The sequence below is a fragment of the Dipodomys spectabilis genome, unplaced genomic scaffold, assembly GCF_019054845.1.
Source record: "Dipodomys spectabilis isolate Male_0828 unplaced genomic scaffold, ASM1905484v1 ptg000026l, whole genome shotgun sequence".
NCBI lineage: Eukaryota > Metazoa > Chordata > Mammalia > Rodentia > Heteromyidae > Dipodomys > Dipodomys spectabilis.
Genome location: NW_024870703.1, coordinates 13,495,468 through 13,509,199, shown reverse-complemented (window position 1 = coordinate 13,509,199; position 13,732 = coordinate 13,495,468). Strand labels below are relative to the sequence as shown.

General features: G+C 39.2%; 1 protein-coding gene across 2 annotated transcripts in view; it reads left to right on the top strand.

Annotated features, from left to right (window-relative positions):
• Window positions 1-13,732, top strand: part of Crim1 (cysteine rich transmembrane BMP regulator 1) — a 185,513-nt gene that overhangs the window by 92,811 nt on the left and 78,970 nt on the right. The window lies entirely within an intron of this gene.

Genomic DNA, 13,732 nt, shown 5'->3' with positions numbered 1-13,732 from the left:
ATTTCTTACCAAGATGAAAAGAGGTACCTAAATTTGTATAACATCTTCAGAAGTAACACACATATCTCTTTTAATGAGAGTAAAGCTGGTAACATTTCAATGAGTGCCTAGGTTTTGTCCCTGATAGCCTGCAAAAGTATCACTGTGGAACTGGTCCTTAGTACTTTGCTTTGGGGTACACTAGTTTAGAAACATAACTTGCAGTCTGCTCCCCGACTCAGTACTCCTCTTCTCTTCCATGACTTCCCCTCTACTTCTTCTGCAAGTCACTATGTTATCTCTATGATAAAGTCATCTTATTTCTTTCAACTTTAGTTGTACACATGATATTCAACTAACTTCATTTAACTTCATTTCTAACCTCTTCTCCTCTAGTCCCAGTCCTAAAGCTAGGCACTTCTATCTTTGTTGAGTAGTTGTGCTGATAGAAATGGTTTGATAAGCTGTGTATACATGTGGTCAATAAGTAAAGTAAGTGTTAGTCGTACTTTGATTACTATGATAAAATACTGGAGCGAAACAATGTAAGGGAGGAAGGATTATTTTGGCTCTTGGTTTCAGAGGTATCATGTCCATCCTTGGCACAGAAAGGGCATGGCAAGGCAGGGCAGCTCATGTCATTACAGTAGCCAGAAGTGAGGGCTAGGAAGGAGGAATTGCTTAATCTCTTTGTTAATCTCCTCTAGAAATACCCCTCATAGACATACCCAGAGGTGTGCTTTACTAATCTCCTAGGCATCCTAGTCTAATCAAGTTGACAATCAAGATTAACCATCACAGTAAGTTTGAGGTTTTTTGTCTGTAATTAGAGTAGACATCCAGAGCTGGTTCTGATAATTAACTTTTTTCCTTTCTTTTCTTGAGTGACATTAGGTCTTTGGTGGCCTAGCCCTTTGTTTTATCTGAAACCTAGGATTCTCTCAAACATGTCCTTTATACTCTTGTCATAGAACCGATGCAAAAATTGTTGTGAAGATGATGTGCTAGAGTGGTGCCCCAAGCCTTCTTACAACATTAGAGGGTGATAATTTATAAGATGCTTGGAAAGGAGTAAAATAATGTGCACACATAAATAAGGCATCACTAATCAGTGGAGGAGAAAAATGGAGCATCGCTAAGGGTAACAGATGTCCCTTCAAGGTCTTCATTAAAAAAAAAGAAGAAGAAGAAAGAAAAAGGAAGGTGGTAAATTGTATTGGAGAACCTAATTAATCAAAGCCAGTTGTTAAGTAAGTAGTCCTTGAGTAAGGAAAGGGAACAACTATCAACTCATTATTATAGAAGTGATTTAGCACATCTGTGTATAGGAGTTGCAGTAGGCTATTGTTCAGTCCCTCTGGGAGATCCAAATGGGTAGTAGCTATAAGCAAGCCTACAGAATCTCACAGCTAGTGATGCTGACTGATGATGACTATTTCCTAATGAAGACTGAGCTACATGGTGCTGGATAGATTTCTTTCCATTTGGATGGCCATCTGCCAGTAATGTTTAAAAGAAATGAAACATTGGAAAGGAGGTTGAGTTAGATGCCTTCTTTTATCCTGGATCTTCTGTAAGTCTAGTAAAGAGAAATCTTAGGATGGTGATTATCAGCATAATTTTTGACTTTGGCATTCAACCAAAGAATGCTTAAAGGTAAATGTGCCTCTAATGATGAAATTGGAAACATGGAAAAGGAAATCATTCAGAGCTCCACTGTAAATGATTTGCAGTGAAACTATAGGTTCTCACAGCTCTTTAGTTTCCTGTATTTCAGATACTCAGTGACCCGTATTAGTCCCCTGCCCTTGCTATACATGCAGCCTTTGTTCCTGCCTGATCAGGCCCCCTCCCCGAGCTTTCTCATGCACTGGACCTTTGCATTTTCAGCTGCCTCTTTCCAGATACCCTCCTTCTTCCACCTAACAGTTTGTTCTCTTTGAAGTGTTTGCAGTCTTCAGTCCCTAACTTAGGTGTCTTTCACAGAATATGTATAGCCTCTACTACCTAGATGTAATATGGACAACTTATACTTATTGGTGAAGGAAGGGTAGAAGGAAGGGAGAGAGGGTAGGAGGGATGAAAAGATGAGTATACTTTGTTTCTTTTATCTTCCTGCCATTAATTGGTGATGCTGCTCCTAGTCTCACTTTAAAACTCTTGCACTTCTCTCCCAGAGGCTTTCTCTATGGCCTGGTACCCCTCAATAACATAGAAACCCTCCATTGAGCACTGTGCTCCATGTTCCCAGCAGGAGTTGTCTTTTTTTCTCCATTCCACCTTTGCTAATATTGCTCATCCTGCAGGACTCCAATTAAATTCCACTTTATCCATGCACTCTCCGTGCTTCAACTAACACCTATCCTATCTCCTGGGAACTTCTAACATATCCTTTTCCATGTTGTAAATTAATCATATACTCCCTTACACTATTAATTGTTACATACCTAAAGTCTTACCTCACCAGCTAAAGGATTTTTCTAGAGGTCAGCAATTATGTCTTCTTTTCCTCTGCATTGCATTAATATTAATGCAATGAGTTGGTAAATGCAGAATATGCTCAGGTTGTGGCTTACAGCTATTTATCCAAGCTTAACCTCTGAAGTGGGTTTCTACTTATTAAGGAAGATGAGAGATAAGTCATATTTGGATAAGAAGAAAAACTAAATCGTGGAAATAAAAATAAGAAATCCTAATATGTAGCAGTAGTGGTAGTATTTATTCTTCTGTGTTAGCCATGTGAAATGTTCACTCTTTAAGAGCTTGATTTGTAGTCATAAAGAAAAACATAACGATATATAAAAGCCTATTGTGATTATTGACACTTATCTACATAAAAAGAGCACTGCTAAGAACCTAGAGTTCTTGGAATTTAACATTGAGAATTCTGGGTGGAAGGAGGCCCATGTAGGACAGAATAAGCTAAATTTGAAACTTCAGATCTAAAAATTTGCCTTCCGTGGAAGTAACAATCTCTTTTTGAAAACATGTGTTGTAGTTTTAAAGACTTGGAAAAGAGTTCACTCTCTGTCCCCTCCTCAGCAGGACTATTTCACTCATCCATGCCCTGAGCTGCTTATTTCTCTCTGACCTCTTACTCAGTTTGTGAATTTTCTCTTGAGCTGTATATTTCAAATGTACTTATTCAGTGTTCTTCATTGGTCAAACATGACCTGAGTCCTTACAAGTGTCACACCCTAGATGTTCTTATCATATCTGGAAATCACTTTCTACTTCCGCCCCTGACAGGTACTACTTTCCCCTCCTACTCTTGAACTTTCTAAGAGCAAATTATTCCTTTTTTTTCACGAAGCATCTCTGCCTTTTCTTAATAGCCCATCCTTCATTTTGGGCTCTTCTGTGTCTAGTCCCCTGAGACTAGAGATAAAATTTTCATGTGTGATGCATTTTGACCATTATTAATTCCCTAGTCAATCTGGTTGAGAGTTCCAGGCACCCTGTCATGTTTTGTCATCTTTTTCTAATGGTATCATGACATGTCAACTACTGGCAGCTTGTCATACCTTTCAGGAGTGGATGGAAAGGAATAAGAATTAGTAACTCAGGGCCTTATGTAGGGCCCAAAGGCCACTGCCCAGTAACAAAAGGAAAAATTGGGACTAATGGTGAGTCTGTGTGCATTGTGTGTGTGTGTACATGTATAAATGCTGGCATGCATAAAGAAATGTGCAAGAGAGAAACTTGGAAGTCATACACATTGATGCAAGAAGCATATTAGGGGGGAAAGAAAATCTTCAAGCCATATGTAATATACAGCAATAGTGCCACAGTTCAAGTATGCAATGTGCTATTTACAGATATTTTCATTTTTGTCACTTTTAACTATGTGAGGTACTGATAGGAAAATGGAGGTGGAAAGAATAAGTTACTTGTGCAAAATCACAGGTGTTCCTTGCTACAAGGGTGGAACAGGTCTAAGGCTTCAGTCTGTGTTCTTTGAAATCCCTGTGCTCTTTCTGCTACAGTATTTTAAAACAATGTTCCATTGCTTTTATAGTCACAAAAGAAATCAATGAATATGAATTTATATCTCCCTGACATATTTATACAAATTAACAAAATGTACCCGTTTCAATTATTTCTTGGTTTATAACAAGCCACCCCTAAAAGTAGTCCTTGAAAACAAATTTTTTTTTTTATTTCTCACAATTCTGTGTTGACTGTGAAGTTTCTGTGGTCAGCTGACTGGTCACTGCTTCTGGATATCACTCATATGTGGGAACTCAGCTGGGATAGCTGGAAGGGCCTTTCTCTACTCATCTGGTGATGGAGCGAGAAAAGAAGTAAGAAAGCCTTTAGAGACCAGGACTTAAAAACCACACAACCTCCTTTGCCACATTCTGTTAGTCAGAGTGAGTCACGGGCTGAACTTTTATCCCAAAGACAAGAGGGTAGATACTACTTTTTATTTATTATTATTTTTTTTTAATTTTATTTTATTTGAGAACATACTGTACAGAGGGGTTACAATTACATGGGAAGGATAATGCATACATTTCTTACCAAGCATTGCAGCCTCCTCCTTTGTTTACCCTTCACCTCCCTTCCCAGCCTCCCCCCTCCCCCCCACCCAATCCTTCCCCCCCTCCCCCCCCACACCGACATTGTAAAGCTCGTTTTTGACATGACATTTTGTACTTCTCATTGTTGCAACAGGTCCACCTGAATCCTTAAACGACTTGTTTGTCCCCATCTCCTCCACAAGTTATACTGACATCAAATATAGTGAAAGCGGGGGTTACACTGTGGGGGAGGGACATACAAAGCAACAAAGAAATAATCTTATAAATGCGTTAGAAACACATGCATGAAAGAAAAAAAACATTAAAATACATATTTAAGGGATCGTTTTCCTAACATCACATTATCTGACCTTTTAAGAACTCCAACAACAACAGATGCTGGAGGGGATGTGGACAGAAAGGAACCTTACTTCATTGTTGGTGGGAATGTAAACTTGTTCAACCACTTTGGAAAGCAGTATGGAGGTTCCTCAAAAGACTACACATAGAACTCCCCTATGACCCAGCAATCCCACTTTTGGGCATTTACCCAAATGTTTACAAACAAGACCACACTAAAGCTACCAGCACAACTATGTTTATTGCAGCATTATTTACCATAGCTAAGATATGGAACCAACCCAGATGCCCCTCAGTAGATGAATGGATCAAGAAAATGTGGTATATATACACAATGGAATTCTATGCCTCCATCAGAAAGAATGACATTTCCCCATTTGTTAGGAAATGGAAAGGCTTGGAAAAAATTATATTAAGTGAAGTAAGCCAGGCCCAAAGAAACATAGGTCCCATGGTTTCCCTTATATGCAATATCTAGTATATGTATGAGTCAAGATACTACTTTTTAATAGAAGAAGAAGCTGCAAATAGTTTGAAAATATTTTTCATCTACCACAATATACATTTAAGGTCTTCAGGTGTTACTTAGACAACCTAATAGTTAAGCTTCCTGGCCCTAAATACCAACCTCTGCCTTCTTCCCTGCTTGCCAGTTGGTAGCTCTCTGAGAGTACACATGTGAGCAAATAGTCTCTGAGCATCACTTAGCAGACCATCATTCCACCTTCTGTGCTCTAGGATTATTGTCCTCAGGAATATTGTCCTCAGGAATATCCTGACTGTTACTACATGCAGATTTTTACAGCAGTAGATGGGTAATACCTACTTAGCAGGAGAAAGGAATATCCAGCCAATGGCTAAATCTGCCAGATCAGGATTTACTCTGTAAAAGGGCTTTCTAATGGAATGTGGATATCTCTGCCTGTCAGCCTGCAGTGAGACATAGTATGTACATGGTCCTATATGCCCCTCGTTTCCCTGCATGAACTATATCAGTCATTCATGGGTGTGTATGACTTCTCACTGGCTCCAGGACCATAGTCATGCTCTCATCTGTGGTCACTGCATCATTACCACTGAGGTTCTGACAATTTGTCTTCTCTGTCACTCCCAGTGCCTCCATATTTTTGTTGCCTTTTCCCTATATTTCATGCTTAATCATATAGACACACATGCTCATTACATTTATAGGAAAATCGCATCCCATCATGGCAAAATAACTCCAAACACTGTAACTCCAGGAAAGAAAATAAGATGAAAGGAGTGATGATAATCCCAATGTATTTGGAAGCTATACCACACTTACCACTATGACTAGATGGAGGTCATAGACTGCCTTTATTTTAGTAGTAACATCTAGATATTTGTCCTTAGCTGCTTTAGTTCAGAAGTGTCCATCTTAGATGGTTTATATTCCCAAGAAGCTTGCTGTTTCTTGTGAAGAGATGTAGATTTTGAAAGGAAGCTTTCTGGAGTTCCCAAATTCACAGCCTAAAACTGACTCATTCCAGATGAGGCCAGCAGAATGGAATCCTTGGCAAGTTCTTTCTTCCCTTCAGAAGCACTTGAGATAATTCAGAATTAATCTATCCACATAGCTGCAGTGAGTGAAAACAAGGTACAGCTTTAAAATACTCAGATCTGTTCAAATAGTTAAATGGATCCTCATTGAGAACCTCATAGAAGACAGAACATTGGGCTTGGGGTATGGAGATGAGTAAAATTATGGCTTAGGCTTGATACATTGTAAGTATCACCCACCAGTGCCAGTTGCAGGAAGGCTTCTGACCTTTGGAAGACAACACAGAGTACAACTTGCCATCAAGGAAAAAAAGGTTGAAAAAAGAAAGTTAATAGACTTTCTTTCCACAAAAAAAAAAAAAATGGAAGGAAAACTAAATTTAAAAAAATGCTGTCCAGAATATGCAAGTTTTATGTCAGAAATGAGTGGACTCAAAAAGCACACAGGTATAGAAAGCAGCAGATAATAGTTTTATTCCTCCTTGTTTGCTGCACTTGCAAATCTTGAATCACTCAATTCTTCCTACTGAGAAATCAGTGTATTTTCTTATTCCTTGCTCAGTACACCTGTCCACTTCTATGCTCTAAGTTCTTACTAAGAGTACCAGAGTAATTTCATGTTCTGTTTGCTTAAAGCACTTAAACTTGGGTAGTTGAGCTCGCCAGGGTTCCTCCAGAAACTCTTGAGTCCCAGCCTGTAATTCTGCTGTTTGAAGTCTTTAGGAGGGTGTTAGGGGTAGGAGTGGTGAATCAGGGACTGTCAGCATAGGGTGTCATCAACCCAGCAGGCAGATACCGTAAATTCAGACCCTCCGTAGGGTGGTTTGGAATGGCTAGGTTCATGCTCTGAACTCAGGCATTGCTTCTCTTTCTCTTCTGTGAAACAATGTTAAGATCTTTAGATCACCAAAGTAGTGTTTATTACAAAACCATGTGCTTTTAAGATTGTGCTAGTTCAAACTGATCAGTGGAAATTGTCCTGAATATGAAGCTTCCAAAAGACTTTACCAAAGTAAGAGCCTTGTAATGAATTATTCTATCCATCTCTCTCAAAAAATATAGTATTGTAGGACAGTTTATTTATTATGATTGGTCTGAGTACACTGTTTTATCTAACTCATTTTTAGTTGCTCTCTTTAATTTGAACAATTTCCCTATCTGTTTATTGGAGATAAATAAACGTATATGCTATGTAAAATATGTACTTGCATATTTAAAATGTTCTTGATTTTTGGTGTGTTATCATGGTAGCATTTTGTTTTTAAACACATGCAGGAAAAATTTGGAAATATATTTGAAGCTGTTCTTTCTCAACTAAGAAAAGAACATCTATTCTTCTGCCCTCTGTCACAGTAATTTTTGGCCCAAAAGAACGAGTCATCTCATGACAAAAAGCCAGAGTCTATATTAAACTCTGATGTTTTAAAAACAAAATAATCGTAGGAATTCCATGTTATTATTGGACCTGTCCCCAGATTGAAGAAAATATGCTTTCCTAGAAGTAAAACCCTTGCCCATTGGAAATGCGCTTTTCCCTCCAGTTGAGTGCTTGATTTGTCAATAATGTACTTCAGATGTTGAACCCAGCACTTCCTGAACTTAGACCTTATTTCTTGTGTGTTTTCCCCATGAATTTGATTCACTATCTAGTCTTATTTTGTATTTACTTTAGTCTCCAGAGCAAGTAAGGCTATTCATTCAGTGACTTATACTTTGGTCTGAGTTGTCATGGACATCAGAAGACCTTGTACTTGGCCCTCTGACTCAGACTACAGAAGGTAACTGAATTCCATAACATGTTCAAAGAAGCTTGAAAGAAGAATTCCATCATGGATAATAATGAACTTGAGAGCTTTCCTCACCCATCCTTGTTTGTCATATCAGCATGTTGATACAATAATGGACAACTCTGCAAAAATGCTTTTTTGCCTCATTTATACTTGCTATAATAAGCAAATCTATAAACTGTTTAAATCATATCTCTTTAGGAAGTATGGAAAGCACCTTGAATAGAACATGTTTGTTCTTTAATTATACCTTTATGTTAGATATTAAGAATAGGATTCCCCATCACTGTTCAGGATTATATTTGCCCAGTAGACATGTAACTACTTGACTAGAACTCTGGTGGCAGAGGCAGCTGATTTCTCATGGATTTTGTCAATTGGTCTGTTGTGGATGGTCCACATAAACAGGGGCATTGTAAATTACTCTATCCTGACTTTGATCATGTTTGGAGAATCATGAATTCTTGGGGAATCTTAGGATTATCCTAATTTTAGGATTAGGATTAGACATTACAATGCTCCCCACTTACCCTCAATAAATAAGCCACAGAGCCTCAGTGAATACTTCAGACAGTACCAAATCCTATATGTACTATGGGTTTTTTCCTTCGCATGCATGATAAGCAATAATCTATAAATTAGACACAGTAAAAGATCAACAATAGTAAAAAAAAAAAAAAATAGAGTAATTGTCATAGACTATGAGAAAAGTTTTTTGATGGTTTATTCCTGGAATTTCTACCTGACCGTGAGTGGAGGAAATTGTGGAAAGTGAAGCCATGATGAAGGGAAGACTACTATTCACTGTAGGCCTTTTCAGGCCGAGGAGCCAACACACATGCAACTTCCATGGCGTCTAGCACAGGAAGATAGCAAATCTGTTTAATTACATTATGTAGATAGCCCAAGGAAAGCCTCAGTGTGAAAATTCTGTAGTATGACTGGTTTGTTCAGAGAACAAATATTTTTCAGTTTGTCATATGCCAGGCATTGGACTATTTGGCAGGAATAAAATGTAGTCAGGAGTCAAGGAGTGTACACTGTCTGGGAAAACAAACAGGAGAAATCATTTTGCTTTCAAGTGTATGCAGTTTTGAAATACATGTGTGCAGTATAACAAAAAGAACAAAGATACTAATTCCTGTTTGGGAAACTGTCAGATTTGACTTTGAGCTGAGTCTTTAGGAATGAGTCAGAGATCGCCAAATAGAGAAAGAGGGTTAGGCTATTATAGTCATTGGGTTTTTTTTTTTTTTTTTAATTTTTAATGTGTTCTGCAGCTTAAAAGAGTACTAATCCCACCTGTCTTTTTGATTCACCTATAGTGGAGTTGGTTTTTCCCCCCAGATAACCACCGATTCCAACTTTATCACTTGTTTAAAATGTGTTAAGACTTTCTCATTTCATATAAGCAAAGCTGCTTCTTAGAATAGTATGCAAAACTTCTGGCCTACTCCTCTGGTCATATCATTTGCAAGTCCATCTCATTGAAATGTCTTAGGAATAAGTGTAAAGTAAGGCAACATTGAATTAATGGTTCTGCATTTCTGTAGACATTCAGGTTTATTGTCTTTGGTTTATATGTCTTGAGTTTGCAGTTGAATGACCAGATATGAAAGAGAAAAATCACCATTTTTCTAATAGTGATTCCAGATGACTTTTCATGGGTTTGGGATTGTTTTGCAAAGAAGACCCATCAGGATAAGGCTCAGGCCAGGAAAGAAATCTAAAGAACTGGAAATAGGTGGCAAGATAAGATGGAAGATTGTGATCTGTGAAGACAAGGCATGACTTTAGAGATCTAAGCTATGGCTGCAGGAGACTGTCCCTCCAGTGAGACAATAGATATTAGCAAGGGCCATTTGATTTTAAAGGTCAAATAAGGCCAGAATATTGGAAGTGCTTTATCCACATTACCCTGAAGCCTCCTGTATTATTTAACACAAACAAACATGTTGACTGCCTCTGAATTCCAGGCACTGACCTCAGTGTTTCTCATGTATATATCCATTTAATGCACACACTAGCACATGACAAATGGCTACTTTAGCCACCCTGTTTTACAGTGGTTAATCTGAGGCATAGAATGATCACGTAACTTCTTCAAGGTCCCAAGGTGACATAGCACCTAAATAGCCAGAACTCAAACCTGAAACTGTGTCCAAGTGCATTCTCTCAGGAATGCACATCACAGAAAGAGGATTTTCATGAGAAGTGAAGCCCACAACATGGGAATAGTCAGTAGTCAATGAGAAGAATACTTGCCTCCCTTCCATCTCAGAGGAACAAGTAAGTGAAGGGATTTTTCATCTCACAAGAGATAGCTGCAAGAATGTCTTTAGTGGAGAGCTGGGAAAGTGTTCGATGCAGATTTGAGTGATTTGCTTTATGATGCTCAGATGGTGAGTGCTGGCTGCAAGGAAAGATTAGGAAAAGCAGAGTCACTGCTGGAAGAAAGATGCAGTACCCTAGGGATGTGCATTCCAGGGAACACGAGAGTCCTCCATCCTACACTTGATGCTGATGACGAGGATAAGAGGCTGAAAATTGACCATCCACATGGCTCCAAGTGGATGCATAGTTGAAGTCATCTGCTTCAGCACCAGCTCAGGAGACCTGCAGGAGTGTGAGCAGCAGCACAGGCAGTATAGTCTGAGCTCAGGTTTTCAAACACAAAGTGTCTTCAGATGTTGTCTGTTTGTTCATGTCTCGTGGAGTGGACTGTGCAATCTATATCCCATTGTCCTCCCATTTGTGGTTCTGTATCTGACACCTTCCTAAACTAAGGCCAGGGCCTTCTATATCCCCAGACCACACCCAACATAGTGTTTGCTGCACGTCCACTCTATGTAAATAGTTACAAAACAATATTCATAAGCAAGCTGTTTCCCTTTTTCCAACCCATCCTTTGCTAAAGCACTTGGCAATCTCAGGCTGTGAAATGGAAATAATTTATGTTCCTCTATTAAAACGCATTTTATATCCAAGCCTAGTCCTCTTGTACACGATGTTATATGCCAATTTTCCTGTTGTTTTTTTTTTTATTCTAGCTGGTCCATTGAGGAAAGCAAACACTGAATTCTTCCCTTCATCCTCCTCTCCGCCCTCTCCCCCACCCCTCGCCCCAAATGGAGTCAGAGAGCCCTTGGTCCCTCTGATGGGTAACTTTGGATATTCCAGGGTGAATTGTTGAGCTGGACAGTTATACTGGAGTGGTAGAGGATGGCTGCCAGGGCCCAGCCCTAATATTTTCAACAGTGGTCCAGAGATTCTTTTCAGGCCTCTGGTTAACCTGCTGCCAACACTAAGTCCCTTCAGAATTTCCCCAACTCTCTTCCTTAGCCAGGCATTTTAAGTTAGTGGTTTGCAGAAAACACCATTACTCTCTTCTCACCACACCTATTCACTTAAGGCCCAGTTTTAGAGGATAATATTAATGGCTTTTATAGGAATCATGTGGAATTATGATTTTCATTTCCTGAAGTTTAGAACCTTAAACTTTCCCAAGCCACACATCATCCTTGAGAGGCAGATCCTGTAGTTGTCTGTCCCTTGATAAAAGAAAGCTAAGAAGAGAGAAGTATGATGACTTTATTAATGCTATACTGTGGAATTCATTGATTACTAATATTAGGAAATGCAAACAAATGTTATCTAATCAGCCTTAGTTTATACCTCCTGCATGGGAGGGTATCCTTCAGTTCCTCCTTGCAAAGAGTGGGGGAAAGGAAGAGTGAACAAAGCATGACAAAACTGAAAGCCCGAGGGATTTTCCTCTTGTGTCTAAAGGAAAAGTGCAGTTTCTTGTTAGGAAAGGTAAGGAATGTGCAGGTTCTGGTTGTGCCCAGGCAAGGATGGCCATTGGATTGTATGGCTATGATGGTAATGGCTGAAGCATGTGTTAGTGGTAGGATTGCAAGGAGATCAGACAGGGGTTAACTGGAGAAAGGGTAGAAAGAGTAAGGAACAGAGTTATGTACAGAGTAGTATGTCTCTTAGGGAGAGACGTGAGGATTAGAGGCTGAGGTACTTCCATAAGGAACTATATACTGATTCTCAATAAGTATAGTTGGACCCTCCCATGAGACCCTCAATAAGTATAGTTGGACCCTCCCATGAGACCCTTTTTCTTTTTGTATTTTTTTAAATTTATACATTCCTGGAAAGACTTAAGGAATTTAATCAGTGAAAGAACAACACATTTAATTAACATGGGAAGTACTTTTTATAGAATTGAATTGTATCTTACATGTCATAATTTGCACTTTGCAAGCTATTTCACTCATACCTCGTGTGGAATCCTACTGGTACAAATGTTTTACCATTTTAATGTTTTTCCCCCCTTGTTTCCTGTCTCAAGGGGACACCTCCTACCCCAAACCAGTAGTTTTGATTTGAAGACTGCTGTCTCTCTTGAAGGGCTCAGGCACTCTGTACAGATGTGGAATAAAGCCAGTATTACAGGGAATCTTTCCCAGAGAGCCTTACTGACTTGTTTTCCATCCAGGATGTGGGCAAAGATAAGCGTCTGTTGGGGAAGATGAGGAATCTGATTGTTTGCTACTTCCGAATTTCCTCCTCTGAAGAGGGATCTTATTGTAGGGGATGTTAAAATAACATTTGCCCTCAGCGTTCTGGCTCCCACCCCAGGGTCCATTCCAGGGGACCTCCTATTCTTTGAGGAGGCGGCAGAGAACCTCCCCTTTCCACAGCTCCACCAGCAATACCTCTAGTTTAGCATCTTTTAAAGTTTTAAAAGGAAAAAAAAAAAAACCCCGAACCAGGGATTCTTCAACTTATTTTTGAAAGATATAAGGCATACCTCACAACATGGGCACAGTCCCTACCATATTACTTCTGCGTTTAGTGTCTCCCTTTATAGGAAAAAATATTAATAAGTAATTATTTTACCTCAGGAAAACAAAAAGTGACTGAGACATCTTAGTGCAGGGGTGGATAGCTTCATGTTGAATTAGATCAGAAAGCTGAGGTGCTCACAGGGGTGGGGGAGAGAGGGAGGAGGAGGTACAGAGGAAGGGGACATAGGCCAGGGACTAAGTATAGACTAGTGAGAAGCTATAGAGGAGGCTGAGCTGGGATTAGATCACAGCAATGATATGGATGAGAATAGAATCATAGAATGTTTATTACAATCCAACTCTCTCACTTGATGAATGAGAAAACCAAGAATTGAAGGAGGAGGTTTGCCAGTGGCCACACATTTTTCTGTTGATGATGTTATTAGTAAAAGGTGATTTATACTCTCTGAAAAGAAGCCAGAGTATGGATGATGGTATTGGATAAATGAGTAGTTGTCCTTTCCTTCCCTCAGTCCAGTATTCTCATTCCTAAAAAAACAATTCAAGATAGAAAGGAGTCTATTTAAATGATTGAAAGCATGTGCTAACCAGAGTCATCCTCATTCAAGTGTTAAAAATGAGTCATATTTGGTTTTCCCCAGTGGAAAGTATAAATTAAACTAGACACACACCCACCATGTCCAGGCACAAGGGTCTCAGGAAGTAGGTTACAGATTCCCCTGGAGAGGTATGATATGACCAA